Here is a 9,781-nt window from a genome sequence, read left to right as displayed (position 1 = left end):
CTCTCGGCTCTGCTGAAACCCGGGCAGGGAGGCCTCCCGGCTCTGCGGCTTCAGGGCTGTTTGGCTTCGCTGCTTGGAGCCTGAGTATGCAGATTAACCGCCATCTTTTAGCTTCTATAATTGAAACATTGTATCTTTTGGAGCTGTTGCTTCAGGAGCTCAGAGCCCCGCAGCTGCAGGGGGGAACCTTGGTTTCCTCTATCGCTGGGGCAACCAAGCATCCTGTTCTCAGCTGCCTGGCTGCCGGCCGCCAACTTGGTTGGCAGTTAATTTGCATATACTCACTGATTAGCCAATGAAAAGGGTAGCGGTCGTACGCTAATTACCATGTTTCTCTTTTATTAGTGTAGATTTTATTATGCTACCATGGAGAAAATGGTAGTGTGATCAGCAGCAAAGGTGCCTTTAGTTTGTTAATGAGGGGACTTTGGGAAAACACTTAAAAATGGGAGCTGGTCACCAGAGGAACTAAGAACATTATTAGAGGTTTGGAACTTTCAGTTCCTCCACCTCACCTCTGGCCACCAATGGCCAATGATCTAATCAATAAAAGTCCCTTATTAGATTTTAAATATTTTCTTCCATTCTCAAGGTTGTCTTTTCACTTTCTTGATAGTGTTCTTTGAAGCATGACATTTTTTTAATTTTGATAAAGTTCAACTTGTGTTTTTCTTTGGTTTTTTTGGCTTTTGGTGTCACATCTAAGAAACCATTGCCCAATCCAATGTCATGAAGATTTATGGCTATGTTTTTTTCCTAAGAGTTTTATAGCTTTAGCTCTAACATTTGGATCATTAGCTAGTCTTAACTTTTGTATATGGTGTGAAGAAAGAATCCAAGTTTATTCTTTTCCATGTGGATATCATTTTTTTCCAGCACCATTTTATCAAAAATACTATACTTTCCTCCTTTGAATTATCTTGGCACCTTTGTAAAAAGTCAATTGACCAAAAATGTAAAGGCTTCTTTCTGGCCTCTGAATTCTGTTTCACTGCTCTATATAGTATATCTATGTTTTTGGAAGTACAGTACTGTATTAATTACTATAGTTTTGTTGTAAGTTTTGAAGTCAGAAAGCCCAAGTCTTTCCAATCTGTATGCTTCTTGTTTTATTGCATTGATTAGGATCTTCAATGAAACCTTGAATAGTAATGGTGAGAGCAGATATTCTTGCCTTATGTTGTTCCTAATCTTAAGGGGAAAAGGTTTAATAGTTCACCATTACTTTTTTAAAAATATGATTGCTATATTGAGAAAGCTCTCTTTCATTTCTAGCTTGAGAGTTTTTAACATGGATTTTGAATTTTGTCAAATGATTTTTCTCTGCATCTATTGAGACTATCATTTTGTTTTTCCCCTTTCATTCTGTTAATGTGGTGAATTACACTAACTTTTCAACATTAAACCATTTTTCTTCACCATGGTAGCTTATCCTCTATATTGCAAGATTGAATTTGCCAATATTTTGTTAAGAATTTTTAAAATATATTTTTATTTATTTCAGAGAAAGGGAGAGGGAGAGATAGAAACATCAATGATGAAAGAGAATCATTGATCCACTGCCTCCTGCACCCCCCACACTGGGGATTGAGACCACAACCTGGGCATGTGCCCTGACTGGGAATCAAACCTCGACCTTCTGATTCACAGGTTAATGTTCAACCACTGAGCCACACCAAATGGGCTGTTAAAATTTTTTAAGTCTATATTTATGTGGGTTATTTAGATAGATTATGTTGCCTCATGTGTTTGGAAGTGTTCCTACCTGCTCTATTTTCTGAAAGAGTGTAGGATTAGGATTTTATCTTCTTTAAATATCTGATAAAATTTATTGGTAAAGCTATCCAGGCCTGAAGTTTTCTTTGTGGGAAAGTTTTTTTATTACAAACTCAATTTCTTTAATAGATATTGGGTCATTTAGATTTTCTTTTCCTTCTTTTCTTTCTTTTGTATTTTTCAGAAATATGTCCACTTCACTGGACAAGTTGTTTTTATTGGTATAAAGTTGTTGAAACTATCCCTTTAATATCTGTATAATTCTATTAGCATTTTGGCTACATTAAAACTAAATTTTTGCACACAAAAATAAAGTAGATGACTAACAATGAATTAGGGGAAAAGAAATATATATGGCAGAAAAAAAGATATGTGTGTATGTGTATACATATATATGGTAGGAGCAAACATCTAGTGACGGAAAAAGGGAATTACCATTCAGTGTGACAATTATCATGAAAGACACATAGAGAACACATAGGAAGGATACCCAGCCCAATTTGGGGAATTAGAATCATGATGTCCAAGTGATGAGTTAGATCATTCAACCCCAGGTAAGTTAATATAATAAAACTTTTGGGCACTTAAAAAGCTGAGACTTAGATCTCAGATTCAATTAGTTCACATTAATTATCCAGCTGTGAGGGCTATAGTCGACTGCCTGCCTCTTCCACTGGTATATCCTTAATTAAAAAACAAAACAACTTTGTTTTTAGGAAAATGATATGTTCATTACTTAAAAACTCACATAGAAAAGTTCAAAAGGTAAAAGTCCCTTGCATTTTGGCCAACATCCTTCCAGATCTTTTAGTACATGTAAAAACATATATATCCAAAAAAAAAGAAAAAAAGAAAAAAACACACATATATATCCTATGTAATAAAGAGCTAATATGCAAATGGTCATCACACCGTAACGGCTCACTCAACACTGGGGAGAGAGGAATGGGGACCAACCAGGCACAAATGAGCTCGAGAGAGAGGAAGGGGTACCAGCCAGGCTGTGGCCTGGGAGAGGGATAAGCCGCATGCCCTATGGTCCCGGGTGCCAGCAGCTGTGACTGCGGCCTGGGAGAGGGACAAGCTGCCCGCTCCATGATCCCAGGTGCCAGTGGCTGTGCCTGCACCTGCAGCCTGGGAGAGGGACAAGCCACCTGCCCCGCGGTCCCAGGCACCTGTGGCTGTGGCCTAGGTGAAGCTGCCCGCCCGCAGTCCCCGTGGCTGCGGCCGGCCTGGGTGCCTGTGGCCGGCCAGAGGGAGGGAAGCCTGGGTCCCAGGTGCCTGCAACCGGCCAGAGGAGGGAATCCTGGGTCCTGGGTGTGGGGTGAGACAGAGGTGGTTAGGGACGATAGGGCCAGCAGGGGAGCAGTTAGGGGCGATCAGGCAGGCAGACAGGCAGAGGGATTAGGGGCGATCAGGCAGGCAGGCAGGCGAGTGTTATGAGCCAGCAGTCCCGGATTGCGAGAGGCAGTCAGACATCCTCTGAGGGGTCCCATATTGGTTAGGGTGCAGGCCGAGCTGAGGGTCCCCCCTGCCCCCGTGCAAGAATATATATACACACATACACACACAACATATACTCATGTTGGTATTATACTGTTCATACTGATCTGTATTCTGCTGTTTCTGGAATAAATACCCCAACATATATGCTATGGATACACTTTCATATAAAAAGAGATTGATCGCCGAAACCGGTTTGGCTCAGTGGATGGAGCGTCGGCTTGCGGACTGAGGGGTCCCAGGTTTGATTCCGGTCAGGGGCATGTGCCTGGGTGGCGGGCACATCTCCAGTGAAGATGTGCAGAGCAGCTGATCAATGTTTCTCTCTCATCGATGTTTCTGACTCTCTCTCTCTCTCCCTTCCTCCCTGTAAAAAATCAATAAAATATATTTTAAAAAAATAAAATAAAATAAAAAGAGATTGACATCATTGTTTTTAATGGATCAAGGATATACCATTATATGTATGCATCATAATTTAATGTCTTAGTGATGGCACTTATTTCTAGAAGCACCTATCATAAAAAAGGGAGTGAGGAACATCCTTGTGCATATGTTTTTTAAAAAAATATATTTTTATTGATTTCAGAGAGGAAGAGAGAGATAGAAACATCAATGTGATGAGAGAGAATCATTGATTGGTTGCCTTCTGCATGCCCCCTACTGGGGATGGAGCCCACAACCCAGGCAAGTACCTGTGACCCTTCAGTCAGCAGGCCGAGGCTCTATCCATGGAGCCAAACTAGCTAGGGCTTAATTGTTGGAGCACATGAGACTTGGTTTTGGTTGGAAAGTTTGTAAGGAGGACATTCTGAGGAAAGGGAAGTGTGCGGAAGGCTGCCTGCCCTGTTTATTGGAATTCTGACTTAGGGGAGTGCCGAAGGTGGTGCCCCTAATTATTCTTTGATCTTTCCAAACAAGTCTGTGCACATGCAGACCCCAGGGTGTTTACTGGAATCCTTATGCTTAATCTTATGCATGTCCTTGCTTAAAGGACACTACAAACACATGTGTCCTCCCAAGATTACTTACCTTACTGACTGTATCTAAAAGCTAAACTTTATCTCAAACTGCTGCTACAATAAAAGCCTAACAAGGCAGGCAATGGAGTCTACCTGGTTCCTTTAGCCTGGCAGTCCCTTAGCCCTCTCTTTCACAGCAAACATGGTGTTGTGGAGTAATCCACTCATCCTTCGCTCAGGGTTTGCTGGTCAGCTCCGACACTGAATCTGTTTTCTTTTAGCTTTTTTCCTGCAGTGGTCTCAACCTTCTGGCCCTTTAAGTACAGTTCCTCATGTTGTGACCCAACCATAAAATTATTTTTGTTGCTACTTCATAACTGTAATGTTGCTACTGTTATGAAGCATAATGTAAATATCTGATATGCAGGATGGTCTTAGGCAACCTCTGTGAAAGGGTCGTTCGACCGCCAAAGGGGTCGCGACCCACAGGTTGAGAACTGCTGCTTTAGAGCAAATGAGATTGTTCAGGCAAAGATTAACACTTATGTTAAATTTTGGTAAATTAGGTTGTACCAATTTCAACTCTACACCAAGTTTTTGTTGTTGTTGTTAATCCTCACCTGAGGATATTTTTAGAGAGAGTGGGAGAGGGAGAGACAGAAATATCCAGGTGAGAGAGACACATGGACTGGTTGCCTCCTGCATGACCCCCCCAAGGAACCTGCAACTGAAGTATATGCCCTTGACCTGAATCAAACCTGGGACCCCTCAGTCCACCTGCCACACTCTACCCACTGAGCCAAACCGGCTAGGGCTATGGTTTCATTCTTTAATTCCTTGATCCATCTGGTACTTATTTGAGAAAGTAGATGTAAAGGCTGTCCCACTGACCATCTTTTCCCCTTGACCAGTGATTTGTAATGTGCATTTTACTGACCTCCGAGGCTTCTGGAGACAGACTGACTGGCTTCCACACTGACCAGTAATGGCTCTGGGTAACGCTGTAGAATCGAGACACTAGAGGGTTAAATAAGAACCCGAAAAAGTGCTCCCGTATTTGATTAGTGCTCTGTAAATGTGAAATATTATTATTAAACACTCACACATACACAGCAGTTTGTTTCTGGATTCTAGAATCTGTTCACTGATCAGATTAACACCCCGGTACCCAATTCCCTGTCACATCTAATGGCTCCTCTTTGCTCGTTTCAACAAAATACCGTCATATGTCAGTTGCCTTTCTGATCATAAGGAGCGCCCCAAAATGTTTACGTTGGGGGCAAAAATAAGCCGTGCTTCACAATGCAGTGAGGATCAAACCCAAACCGAGGCCCTGAACCAGCGTGGGGGAGGGATGGGGCCTAGCTTCCCTACCACCTGCTCGGAAAGGCTGACCCTCCTCATTCATTCGTGGGCACGTGCCCGATGCCGTTCTCCAAAGCTCGCCCCTCTGCTTCCAAGTCTGGTTACAACCTGCAGACCAGCCGGGGGCCGGGCTGGAGGGCAGTCCGCGGTGGGCTGTGAGCTGGAGGCCGGGGCGGGGCCGGTGGACCTGCTGGCCCCGGGGTCCCCGAAGGCCAGCCGCGCCCGGTCCCCACCTGAGCACGGAGGCGGGCGGGGTGGCGGCAGTACCACCTCGGAGCCCTCCGAGCAGAGTGTGGTGAGAGCGGGCAGAGGGACGGAGAAACGCGAAAAGGGGAAACACCATCGGCTTCCGCTCAACCCCGGCCCCGAGAAGCAGGTGGCCCTCGGGTTGCCGTCCCCTGGGGCTCTGGGCACCTCCGTGCCCCGCAGCGGCCGCCTGGGGGCGTGGCTCCGGCGCAGCGTCGCCGCCGTAGAGTCTGGCGGCCCCGCCCCGCCCCGCCTCGCTCGCTCCTCCCTTTAACGGCCTCGGGCCGCCGCGTCGGTGACGTCACCGAGGGGCGGGACTTCCTGCTGCGTGCGCCCCAGGGTCCCGCGACTCTGGCCACCCCTACGGCTGGAGGGACCGCGGGCGGCGGGCGGAGGTGGAATTCCCGCCGGACGACGTGCAGGGCTGGCCCCGCACCCCTGAGAAGGCCGGCTCGCCGCGGAGGAGCGGGGCGCTGCTCGGCGGCCGCGTCCCCACCCCGGGAGCTCTCCCGGGACCCCTCACCTTTCCCCGCGCGGGGAGCCCGACGGGCCGGGGAGTCCTGCTCCGCCTGGTCAGCCCGCGCCGCGAGCGGCCTCCCGGACTCGCCCGGCGTGGAGGGCTGGGCGCGCACCCCGCGCGTGGGCCCGGCTCCCTTCGCCCCAATGCCCCGGCGAGAAGAGCAGAGTGGGTGCCGGTGGCTGGAGCTGTTGGAGGGGTCCCTGGGTGGCGATCGGGGTCGGCACACAGGTCACTGTTCGTCTCCTGTCCGCACGTTGCAAGGCTGTGTGTGAGTCTGGTACGTACCCTCGTTTTAGGGGGACGCTGTGTTGTCCGTATGTTGGAATCCTCATTCTTTTCTGTTGTTCAGAACTTGCCCTCGGATTGTTTTTTCCTCGTCGTGTAATTGAGCGGGGGGTTGGCAGCGCAGGCTGTTTTCGTAGGCGGTGCAGTGCACGTGGAACTGGAGCTTTTTGCTGCACTCCCGCGCGGTGCCTGTGCAGCCAGGTTAGTAACTGGCTAAGTATGTGGCACCTCCGGTTTAATTTGGGATGAAATTGCTATGCTACCGTTTTCCTTGACCGTGAAGTCAATGTTAACCGTGTTGTTGGCTGCCGTTACAGAGGTACGTCTAGAAATATGTCATGAATGCTTGGGCTTGAGTGGCCGCTGATCCATCCTTAGTGTCCAGCTTTTGACCATAATAATGGGGCACTTGGCTCTTAAAAATGCCCACTGCTAAGTACTTTAAAATACTGTGGTCATTAGTTGTAATGATGAAGCTATTTCAGTAAAATCTCAAAGAAGTCTAGGATAACAAGAAACTTGTTCATAATTTCTCATATAGTTTGTAATGTGTTCAGACAATGAGCACCAAATACTTGAGTAGATCTAAAACTGAGCAGGCTGTGAAAGCATTGCTTCTGTTACCAAGCAACAGCTTCGTAAACAAGCCTAATATTCAGCTAGAATATAATTAAAAGTATCCTACAGTTACCTGGATTCAGAATTCTCTAAGTTCATGGGTGGTTACAGTTAACAGTCACCTTTTATATTTTGGTTTGATTTCAGACTCATTTTGTTTAGAACAGTGGTTCTCAACCTTCTGGCCCTTTAAATACAGTTCCTCATGTTGTGACCCAACCATAAAATTTATTTTCGTTGCTACTTCATAACTGTAATGTTGCTACTGTTATGAATCGTAATGTAAATATCTGATATGCAGGATGGTCTTAGGCGACCCCTGTGAAAGGTCGTTCGACCGCCAAAGGGGTCGTGATCCACAGGTTGAGAACCGCTGGTTTAGAATGATGAGAATGCTTTAAATTTGTGTCATACAGGATTCTCCAGAGAGTTGCAAATGAATTTGATTACCCTTTGATTATTTAGGACAGAGTATGTCAGGTGTTCCCTTTCCTTTCGGTATTTTCTTTTGTAACCCGATGAAGTGTGCAGACTATTATATTAAGGAATTTTCTCAAATAATGGAGTAATGCCAACTTAGGGTTACATAGAGCATTAGGAAATTGAAACACTGATTGTCCACAGGTGGTTTCTAAGCCTCCGGTTAGCCAATAACATCACACCTCAGTCATTGAATCGGTGTGTATTTTTAGGGAATGTGTGTATGTATCTATGTAAAAAAATTTTTTAAATCCTCATCACGCAAGGATATTCTTACTGATTTTAGAGAGAGGGGAAAAGGGAGAAAGAGGAAGAAAGAAACATTGACAGGGAATCGAATCTGCAACTTAAATATGTGCCCTGAGCGGGAATTGAACCCACAACCTTTGGTGTATGGGATGACGACGCTCCAACCAACTGAGTGACACTGGCCAGGGCTAAACTTTAATGATATAATTTGTCTGGTAAATAGTTTTCAGAGCATTTTTCATGCTATTTGGAATATAGTAACCTTTCAGGTATTTAAGCAAGTATGTGAGAACATTTGAGAAACAGAATCATTGACTTCTTTGAAATCAAGCTATTAGTAAATGGGAATTGGAACTTGAAATTTAATGTTCTTTATATCCTGTCCTTACTGTATGCACAAATCCATAGACTTCATTTTAGTCCTCTATCCCTTTTTCTTCCCCAATTGCTGATGCTGAAGTAATGAAATATTCAAGTTGGTCAAGACAAGCAGAGAAGAAAAATCAAAAATGACTCATGTTGTTTAATAAAATCTTGAGTAATCACATGTCAGCATTTTGTCATGGGAAGTTCTAATTCAAGCTTAAAAGAAGGAAATCTTAACAGAAAGACTAGTGAATTGTCAGAATTCTTTGTGTTTTCCATGTGCTGTCTCTGTCTAAAGTAAATGTTTTATTTTACCTTTGTCATATGTAATGTATTAGGTTCAGTGAGTAATTTTATCAAGTTGTCTAATCGGTGTGTATTTTTAGGGAATGTGTGTATGTATCTATGTAAAAAAATTTCCAGAAGTACTCTTTCCTACTGACTAACGTTCACATTTCTTAACCTGGACTCTTAAAAGTCTCTCTGCACTCTGTGTTTTCAGGTTTTTATATTTTTTGTAGAAAAGCTATGATCTCACTCATCACACTGGTTTCTTCACTATCCTCTAAACCTGCTGTGTGCTTTCTCTCTTCTTTACCAGTCTTCTTGTCATTCTACCTACCTGACCTTGTTAGATAGGGCAAGAGTCTCAAGGTCTGGGCCATTCTTACTAAATGCTATTCTTGCTAAATGTTAAAATGTAGCACAGTATTTTGCAGACCAGCTATCAAAAGGATGAGATTGACAGGAACCTAACCCAATAATAAGTGTGGCCAATTGAAATCAACTTGTAACTTTCCAAATAGTGTATATAAGCAATGGCTAATCCTCCCTTACTTGCTGCAGGTAAATAAAGCTACCTTGCATTTTTTACTAGAGCACCCCAAATGGTGAATCCCTTGAGTTCCGTAACAGCCAGATTTCTTCTTTACTTTCCTAAAACCTAAATTGTACCTTTTTGTAAAGTTCAATTGTGCTGTTAACTCTAGGGGAAGAAAAATTCTCTACCCTCTTGGGGTCTCTGGCTGGGCCTAAGAATTAAATTGACGTAAGTCAGATAAACAGGAGAAAAGCATCTAAGTTAAAAAAAATTTACACGTACACGGGAGCATTCACAGGAGAATGAAGACCTGAAGAGGTGACCAGAGCAGAAAGCTTTTACTATATCTCTAGACCAGTGGTTCTCAACCTTCCTAATGCCGCGACCCTTTAATACAGTTCCTCATGTTGTGGTGACCCCCAATTTCATTGTTACAAATTGAACATAATTAAAGCATAGTGATTAATAACAAAAACAATATGTAATTATATATGTGTTTTCCGGTGGTCTTAGGCGACCCCTGTGAAAGGGTCGTTCGACCCCCAAAAAAGTCCGCGACCCACAGGTTGAGAACTGCTGGTCTAGACAATT

General features: G+C 44.4%; 1 protein-coding gene across 2 annotated transcripts in view; it reads left to right on the top strand.

Annotated features, from left to right (window-relative positions):
- The first annotated feature begins 6,208 nt into the window (after window positions 1-6,208).
- Window positions 6,209-9,781, top strand: part of CEP83 (centrosomal protein 83) — a 133,144-nt gene continuing 129,571 nt past the window's right edge. Inside the window, exon 1 of one of the 2 annotated variants that reach the window (XM_006096051.3) lies at window positions 6,209-6,649. The gene's annotated coding sequence lies outside the window, so the exon portion shown is untranslated. The remainder of the gene's footprint in view (window positions 6,650-9,781) is intronic. The other variant, XM_023759940.1, reaches the window with a different exon arrangement.

The sequence above is a fragment of the Myotis lucifugus genome, unplaced genomic scaffold, assembly GCF_000147115.1.
Source record: "Myotis lucifugus unplaced genomic scaffold, Myoluc2.0 scaffold_167, whole genome shotgun sequence".
In the NCBI taxonomy this organism is placed as follows: Eukaryota; Metazoa; Chordata; class Mammalia; order Chiroptera; family Vespertilionidae; genus Myotis; species Myotis lucifugus.
The sequence above is the reverse complement of the archived record's forward strand: the minus strand, read 5'-3'. Positions and strand labels throughout refer to the sequence as shown.